We start from the raw sequence: 9,103 nt of genomic DNA on the forward strand, positions 1-9,103 counted from the left end.
ATGTGCACATGCTTTCAATGAAACAAAATTAAATTATGGCAGTAATATGTGAGTTTCTTTGGCTTTATGTTTCCCCTTCTGACCCCAGACACAAAGCCGCCCCTGTAGGTGTTAATCAAGCTTTCTAACTTTAATCAGTTTTAATCAGTTAACATGTTGCTAACCTTACAGCTTGATACCCTAATAAGCATTAAAAAAAAATCTTACTGACCCAAAACTTGAATGGCACTGTACAGTAAACATAAAATAATTGTTTATATAAATAGTTTTCTGTGATGTTTCCTGTGTGACCATGGCATAATGTAGTGCTTGTCTCATTCTTCTAAAGTCTTTAAATGCCCGTGCGTGCGTATGAGTAAGTGTGTGCATGTCTGTGGATCTATTCAAGGTATTTGGTGTCCAATGGTTCAGAAAGCATCCCATTTAAATGTCTTCCTTCAAGCAAAGCAGCAAACAAACAAACAAACGATTGTACACTGAAGGACCCTGTGGGCCACCCTGTCTACAGAACACTCTGGTGGTGTGAGTCCTGGTTTACTGTGGGTAGCTTGTTTCACATGTGAACTATTAAAAGAAACACAGATGACCTGAAACAACTTTTTTATGTCTGCACTTCTAGAGAAGGCACTTACATAATTCATAGTGAAGCAGTCCAAGTAGGCTAATGTTTTAATTCAGATTTCAAATAGCACTGTACAAATAAGTTGTAAATGGTTGTGAATGCTGTATGCAAATAAACCTAAAGGTGTGGTTATTTGTCTTTATCTTGTCTTTCTTTCTGTTTTTCAGTTAACTGGGTACAAGAGTAGTTCACCCAGAAATGAAAATGGCCATTTACTCAACTCTTATTTTCTTTTTTCTTTTTTTTTTTTGTAATGATCAAAGACAAAAGCTTCAGAAATGGCACAAAAACACAATAAAAGTATAATTCAAAGCCATCCATGCAGGTACTTCTTACTAAATTAAATTTTTTCTGAAGTCATAATAGAACTTTATGCGTTAAACAGACCGAAACTGTACTGTGTTTCCCAAAACAAGAAAACTGGTTAACGGTTAACTGTTAACTGCTGCAACTCAATTTGTTTAGTCACTGAACTGAATTTAAGAACCAAATAATTCTGGATGGTTTTGTAACCTAGATCAACTGATTCACTGATAAAATGTAACTTTAAATGGGTTTGGATTGACATCAGGGTTATTAAATGATGGATTTCTTTCTTTTCTTTTTTACTATTTTAGAAATATGTACATGTCCCTGAAAATCAATCCCAGGCGGCAAATATCACCCCTTATAATGAAGTTAATTTCTGAAATATATGGTTTGTGTATTGGATTTGTCTCAGCCCTCCTGTTCCATTCTCACATTTGCATCTCAGTTTCATATGCATTCTCATGTCAGTGGCGATGAGGCTGTGTATTGATGCTAATCTGATAGAGCACAGCGAGGGGAAATAGCCACTTTTCCCTGGCCCTTTTTCACCCAACCCCAGCCCTGCCCCAACCGCTTGGCTCCACACTCATGTTTCCATCTCAGACCTGCTTTTACTATGTTACATTTCAAATTAAGCCCTTTCACTCTCTTTGTTCTATCTTTCCTTCTTACTTTTCTTCTCTCATCCCTCGTGTTTCCTGGTGACTGAGTTAAATAGCTCCAGGAAAACAGAGAGACTGAAAGGTCTTCATAAAGATGTCATTACCCTGTCAGACATGTTTGCCTCTGTATTTTAGATCCCCCTCCAATCCGGCAGAACCTCATAGCTGTGGTCACGTATTAACCTGTTGTCCAGACAAGTACACTTAACTTTAGTCTTGACTTGTATAAATATTTTTAAAGTCTATGATAAAGTGAAACTGGGACACTTTATCAGTTGCTTTTCATATAAAATAAACAAATCTGTGTTAGTAGTTGCATGAAGCCGATGGATCTCTTCGTATTTATGAAATACAAGCTTTTTATTCCTTTATTTTATGCTTTCAAGTGTTTCTGTGTGCTTATTATTCATAATCTGTTGTGATGATCATGTTGTGATTAATTATAGTAAATTAATTAGTTTTTTGTTTGTTTGTTTCTTTTTCTGTTACCTTATTTTTGTTGCAAAATGTTTTTTTTTTCACCAATATTTTGTTCACTTTCCTCAGCTAGTGTAGTTCTGTTCATCTTGACAGTTTACACTGATTTAATGTCATATTAATTCAGTTCATTAAACTAAATTAAATTTAAATGTTTTTTTTTACTGTTAATTGGATTAGATGATCAGTAATTCAAACACAGCCACAACCTCTAATGTTATGTGATTTCTTGTTTATTTTATTCAGTTTTATTTCGACAGAAACGTGCTTTTGTAAAGCTTTGTAGAAATGTGTTTTCAGTCTAGATAATGTGACAGTTTCAGTAGAGAAGTTCCAGTAGAGAAATAGATTTCTAGCAATAAACCATAGACTGTAAACCTTTCAAAATAAAATGACTGAGATACAGTGTAGAAAGCCAAGCAACACGTGGTTTGTTTTATTTTTACTTATTTTTTTATAAATCATATTTACCAGTGAAGCATTACTACATCCTAAATCCTAAAATGAGTTTCAGTCAATGCAGTCAGTATTCATTATGCAGGTTAGATTGTTTCAGGGCTTAGAACTCAATGAAGTTTTTAAGTGATGATTTAATAAGCAGACATGGAAACACTGGCCACTAGCGCTAACGAATGGCATAGCAAACATAATGATCGCTTTCAAACAGGTTCCCCAAACACTTGGTCAGTCAAAAAGACAGTCCCGCCCCAAACTCAGGCCATTGATTGAGCCAGTGATTCTCTTTTGAGCTGGATGGGAAGCTCAAGTAAACAGCGCAAATATTTGGAAGAGCCACAGTGTTTACACTTTTCAGGGGATATCAGTCAGCTGGTGGCTTACTTATAACTGTCTATGGATATTATATTGGGATATGTTTATACTCTTTACATTTCATGTCTATGGAGAAATGAAAGGGAAAAAATACTTAAGGTTGCTAAAAAAAGAATGGACACTGTTATGTTCTAAAACCATTATATAATTATTTTGAACATCCATGGTGAAAATATGATGGACCAATGATTCAACTGTGATTACAGTTTGATTCATGTCTATGGAATTCCTTCTATCCATCTGTTGTTTTTAGGCTCACCTAAACTTAGTTTCTTTGATTGAAATCCCCTCAGTGTGTGTGTACTAACAGCCCTTGACATGAGTTATATATCAAAAGGCTTTTTGTATCTTGCAAACATTCTCTGTATTTCTCTCGCCACCCTTGCAAACACACACACTCACAAACCCGCACATATTTGTCACACATAGCTTTGGAAAATCTGCTGGAGTTTATTTGCAGATAGAATAGTCATGTAAATGTTTCCAGCAACTGAGCTTTTCCACGCTTTTCCATTGCTTTTGCGGTTAACTCGAAACCTTCGTTGTAATACCTCATTGAGTCTCAACAGAAACATAAAGTGGCATGCTTTTGTTTATTAGTGTAAATATATTAGCATTTTATAACAGAAAAATGTACTTTTCCCTTGAGTAATATTGCATTTATTTCATAATTAATAAACAACCAAAACAATATTCGGCATTTTCGTGACAATTGTCCATTTTAATACCTCCCTTTGAGAAGAACCCCATGTAATGCATATGTCGCATATCCTATTTTTTCCTTTTTGTGTTTCTCAGAAGAAATCATTGCATGATGAGGCTTCAGGATGGAGCTGACAGAAAAAAATAAAGAGACAACAAAGGAAGACCCCTAATTATTGATTACAGCTGGAAAGGAATACTAAAGATGGGGTAATGTTGAGTATAGATAGGTTTGTACTGGATAGAAATCCATTGTCATTCAAAAGATAAAGATGCTCACTTTCTCTCTCTCTCCCTGTATTATTAGAGTCCATAAAGAAAGTGATGAGAGATCACTGGCTAACCTTCTGTCGACTCCAGCACTCCAGAGAGAGAGCGTGAGTGAGTACAGTGAGAGTTTTTGTAGATGTCACTGGTCTTCACTAGGCTAGTCTGGGTGGAGCCTGGGCGTCTGAACCTGACAGTCTGTCCTGGGATGAACTGGGAGATTTAGTGGACATGAGTCGGGACACACACAAACACACACACACACACACAGAGAGAGAAAGAGACACTGATGGTCTATGTGATTGAGGAGGAAATCAGCTGTTTAGGAGAAACAAGAGCTCAGCCAAGACTCGCCACACTGTCTCGCAGAGTCCTCCTCCTCATCGCTCCATCGTTTTCATTTTCAATTACGCTCTACCCCGGTCCATCATTTTCCTGTTTTCTCTGTCTGTCGAACAGGCCAAATCAAATCCCACTCTTCTTGGTGGTGCTGTTTATCCTGGTTTCCGCAGGGAAAATTGACTTGACTCGGGGCCACTGAGGAGATGTTATCGTTTTTCCGCTGACATTTTCGATCTCAAATCGCATCATACTCATCATTTGATCTAGAGGGTTGATTTCATAACAATTGGGTTTTCAGGCACGTGACCCTGTAGCACTTGCAATAAACACTAGTAAATGAGATACAGGCGATATTGACACAATCTATCACCAAGCAAGTAAAAACAAGGCTTGTTCACACAAACCAACAGGTTTTTAGGTTGCTGTGTGTTTGTGCGGCATGCAAATATCTGAGCAGAGAAGAATATTTCTGATAGCTTTCTACCAAACACCCTCACGCACTTTCTTATAAGGTCAAATGTGATTACTTCAGAGCACTGTCAGAAAAAAGGCCTCTGGCAGTGTTGTACACACCGCAACAAACACTAGTGCACAAACACGCACTGGCCGACAGTGATGCTGGTCCCTACAGCTGGGTCTCCAGCACGGAGTCGTACACAATGGTCCACCTGTGACAATAAACACTGTGATTACCTCCTAGAGCCTACTGACGCCATCTAATATACTCAGAGATCATCACAAGGACAGGGTGACCATTCCATCCGTCTCTCTCTCTCACTACATCTCTGTGACCCATTCCCACCGCTTTCCCTCAGCAGAACAGAGGAGCCTCCAGGGAAGTGCACTGGCTCAATTCCCACAGCATTTTCCATCACTGAGACCAGGAGGTGCGCACCTGTGATGCAATTACAACAGCATTTGTGCAATTGTGTTCATTTCCATTTTTTTTCTTTCTGGATTTTCTCTTAAAGGTGCATTAAGATGGTAGGCCTACAAAGAAAAGCCTCCCAGCAATAACGGTGATGTCACCTGCAGACATCTCTATGATAAAGGCGAAAGACACGGCCACTCCAAGTTTTGCGCTGATGAGATTAAATTTGACAAACTTTTTAAACAAAATTTTTAAAATCATATTTAGTAGACAGTCTTTGTTCTTCTAGCTAAGAGTCTTTTGCAAACCTTGTATCAGGAAAACTTGGCAAACCAATTAGGGATAGAGCGACCTAACATCCCAGTAAAACCAAGACTGTGCTTATTATATAACTACTTTCCCATATCTGGCATTAAAGTTGGTTTTATAGTTATAAATAAACATTTTAAACTGATGTTGATGTGGTTGGTTTTTTTAATATTATTTTTATTATTCAAATTAAACATGCACCACAATGTGTAACCATAAGAAATATGAGTAATGACAGTCAGCATGTCATTTTTATTTTTTATTTTTTTTATCATGTTCATCTGGTCACTCTGGTCAATTGGTGAATATCTGAATAGTCCTGTGACCAGCATTTTGGCATCCCACTTGCTAATGCTATTGCATCACCAGCTGCTCAAGTTTTTCTTTTGGTCAGAGCTTTGAACTCTTAGATCTGGGGGCATACATTTTTCTCCTAGTTTTTGGCATCATGCAAAGTCATTCAGTGAAGTCAATCATTAGAACCTCTGCTCATGGAATTGGCCACAACATCTTGGATTTTGGGTGCAATTATAGCCATCTTTTAAAGGTCAGCCATATTCCCTGTCTTTCATTTTAAATTTAGTTCCTATCCTTTCATCTAGTCAGGATATGACTCATGAGTATCCTGGTTATTATAGCAGTGTGAATATTTCAAACTTTTACCTGTAATGCAGCTTTGCTAGATTTGAAAGCAAAACAGGAAGTAAGGCTAAATCTTAGCAATACTTAGTGTGAGTATGACATTGAGACCGTGCCTTGAGAGAATCTTAAGGGTTTGGTGGTAGCGCCACCTACTGGTTAATAATTTAACCTTTATATTTAAATCTGTCACAGTTTTTACAATAATTGTATTTAAATCATAAAAACTTGCAATGCATAGGTTGTCAATTGATCTTATTGGTAGCTGCTTGCTGCTTTTTCTAACACAATTGCCCTCTTGTGGTTCCAAGTGAAATTAAGACTTGAGAACATAGTGATAATCCCAAGTATATCATAACATCCATCACAGGCACCAGCAAATGTGACTGAACCCCATAACCCTCTGTCATAACCTTTCTAGATTTTTGATCGCAATCTCACAATGACTCCATTTTTGAGCATCTATGCTGACTTTCCCTCTTAGATTGGGGGCTCATTACTGTGCTCTAGGCCTTCAGACTGCTATCAAGGTCCCAAAAGTGCTGTCAGTCAGTGAACAGTAGCCCAGAACCACATGTTTGTGTAAATCAGCAGACAGCCAGTGGAATGATGCATCTCTAGTTATGCATGTAGGGCTGGTTCCAGCTCTGATGGAAACTTTGTGTAATAGCTTTATGGGCAAATATATATTCTCATTTAAATCACGACATGTATAGTATATCTTGCCCAGTCGTAACAGCTCTATCCCTAAGCCATTCTTCCATATTATAATGATTGATAGTCTTGCTTTTAACCCACCAATAAAGGAGATTGTTTCATCTGATAGACTTGCAGCAGGATACATTTAACATCACTAGTATATTTCGCTTTTTTAAACGATTTATTCCATTCACATGTCAGCAAGGGGACAGGTTGCATTGGGTAAATAAAAAACAATTTAGAGGGGAGGGCTGGTTTAATTTCCTTCCGTTACGCTGCCTCCCTCATCTTGCTGTCCTGTTGTGGGAGAGTGTTAGAGAAGCCTTTGTAGATTTAGGGTGCTAAAGAGCCACACACATGGTTTTCCTAAGCTGTAAATTTTATGGATAATTTCTGATGTGGTTAGATATTTATACCCCCCAACTAGGACCACCATCTGCAGGTAATTATTCCTCCGCTCACACGCTTTTTTCTCCATTGCTTTCTCATTCTCTCAAACACACAGAATTCTTTACAACTCCTACATATTTGATACACTTTGTCACTCTTTGTCTTGTCTACACTCACTTAGTTACACAGCTGCGGTTGGTCTTTCCTCTATCTGAACTTTAATTTGACACCCTTAAACAGTTAGATGTCCCGAGAGACAAAGAGAAAGTGAAATTCAGGAAAGAAACTGTGCATTTCCCTCAACGAGTCCTCAGAGGCCCGTGTAAATCAGACAGCTTTGGAGTTCAGGTCTGTCGGAGGGCTTCGGGTTATGTCATAATACACAAATTTGCCCGAGTACAACTGCAGCCAAACCAAATCATTAGGGGGAAGTGTGTATGTGTGTGTGTGTTTATGTGTGTGTGGTGTGTGAGTAGGTGGGATTTGAAGAGATCTAATGTTTTTCTGGATGTTTTGTCATCTCGAAGGCAGAGAACTTTATATTATTACAGTATCTCATGGAATCCAAATACCTGTAACATTTTCCATCCTGCTAATATTTTCCATGATATTTTCCCACATTGTTCACTTTCTTGTACACGTGATATCTTTTTAATTATTGGTGCTTGCGCAATATTTAGGTCAGATAGGACAAATCACTGTGTTTGAAGGCTGATTCTTGTTTAATGTAGTTTTAGGTGAAAACAATGGTGAACTCTTGGTGTCTCTTTTCTCTTAAAGCACATTCATGGTGATGAAAGATTTGATCATTCGTTAAGGACCTATCAAAGACAGATTTCCAGTTCCAGCCATTATAGTCCATATATACCTTGAAGCAAAAGAAACCTGAATCAGTTTTGTGTCACAGAGTGATATGCTCCTCTCTATCATTGGATGAGGAACTGCTGCCATAAGCTGTAATAACTGTACACAGAGCGTCTATTTTAATGCACCTTCATTCATGAAACTTGTGTAAGTATTGTGTACTAGTAGCCTTAGGTATTAAGAAAGCTTTCATTATTGTTCAAAATATCTTGTTGTTTATTCCAAAGAACAAAATACATTCATTGATGAATTAGATATTATTTTTCTTACTTAGTAAAGCAGAGATCTCAACTTCTGTTGGGGTCATTTGAGGTTGAACTGAATGAGTTTATAGCGTTGTAGACTTTTTTACCCCGCACATTCACTGACTATGATGCTGGCAGTGTTGGTTGATGATTGGCTGACTGCAATTTAAGCTGGGATGGAGGTATGACCTTCTTTGCCCTCTCTTGTAATTTCTCTTTTTTTCTGGTGTCAGTCATCTGTTCTCCAACCTCGCTGGCCTCTTTGACCCCTGGGTCCTGGGTAGCGAAGGCTAGTCGGCTGGTGTCCAAGTGCTCCCCTAGAGCTTTACCTTTTTAAAGATAATTGATTTTGATTTAGCAAGTTTAGCAGGTCTTGAGCCGTCAAGTTTTGGCTTTGAGGGTGTTCCAGTGCTTGTCTTAATAATCCCCTGCAATAAAAAAGAGGGGGAAAAAAGGCAACATGTCGGCCCATAACAAGGGTACTGTTCACTTCTCCTGTCCTCTTTTGTAAATGAAAAATTTACTGCTATGGCTTTGAACTCCAAACAGTAAATTTTACCTGCTAGAACTGAGCAGGAGTGTGTTATGGGTAAGGGGAGAAATAGTTTCATTAGAAACAGCTTGTTAGTTCATGTTTCTTGTTACCAAATAGTTGTTGAGTACTTAGAAGGCAGCATTATTGATTCCTTACTGAACGGCACCAAAGGTTTTATTCTACCCTCCTAACATATATTCATTTCAATGCTTAAAACAAATTTCTTAAACAAATGCTTTTAAACCATATCTACAACAAAAGTATATCAGTGTTATAAGGGTTCAGATTACAATGTACATTTGAATGTTTAAATGTGCAAAAAAAGTACAAATGTGTCAC

The sequence above is a fragment of the Carassius gibelio genome, chromosome A12 (genome assembly GCF_023724105.1).
Source record: "Carassius gibelio isolate Cgi1373 ecotype wild population from Czech Republic chromosome A12, carGib1.2-hapl.c, whole genome shotgun sequence".
Classification (NCBI taxonomy): domain Eukaryota; kingdom Metazoa; phylum Chordata; class Actinopteri; order Cypriniformes; family Cyprinidae; genus Carassius; species Carassius gibelio.